The sequence below is a fragment of the Frankliniella occidentalis genome, unplaced genomic scaffold (genome assembly GCF_000697945.3).
Source record: "Frankliniella occidentalis isolate FOCC.00 unplaced genomic scaffold, Focc_3.1 Scaffold3, whole genome shotgun sequence".
NCBI lineage: Eukaryota > Metazoa > Arthropoda > Insecta > Thysanoptera > Thripidae > Frankliniella > Frankliniella occidentalis.
In genome coordinates, this window is record NW_026267133.1 from 3,832,024 (window position 1) to 3,832,707 (window position 684).

Genomic DNA, 684 nt, shown 5'->3' on the forward strand with positions numbered 1-684 from the left:
GACCGCGGCGCCCGCAGTGCCCCGCACTAATCTGCGAGGCGTGTGTCTTCGACCTCCTCCTCGTCCTCCTGCTCGTCCTCCTCCTCGTCCTCCTCGTCCTCCACCTCCCCGTCCTGCTCCCTTCTTCCACCTCATCCACTATCCAGCTCAGAGGATTTGCCAGTTTCTTTCCCACGCACGGCGTTTCATGTTTTATCCACCCAAGCAGCAGCAGCAGCAGCAGCAGCTTGGCGGCACCAGAGCGCGTGTGCCAAACAGACGATAAAGGTTTGGGGGGGGGGGGCGATGTTGGGTGTGGGTTTGATTTGATGCGGAGGAGCAGTGCGGCCGACTCGACGGACCCGCAGCGGGAGCCGCAGCGGAAAAGCGTGAGATACACGTTCTGGCGCGATGTCTGGGCGCATGCGCGTTTGTGCGTCTTTGTGGGGCCGTCATTCAGTCGGACACACCGCGTCGCCTCCTCTGCAACACCCCGGGTTACTGCCGCAGGCCGCCCTTGTGTTTCTTCACTGCCCCCCCCCCCCCGCTCTCTTTGAACGCACTCTACACCACACCTCAGACCGCTCAGACACAGCCGCCTCTTTGCTTCTACGACACCTCATTCCGGAAGGCGTCTTCTGCTCCGCGCCATCCCTACACCGGAAGCGCCTCGGAAGGGGGGCGGAACGGGGGCGGAACGGGGGC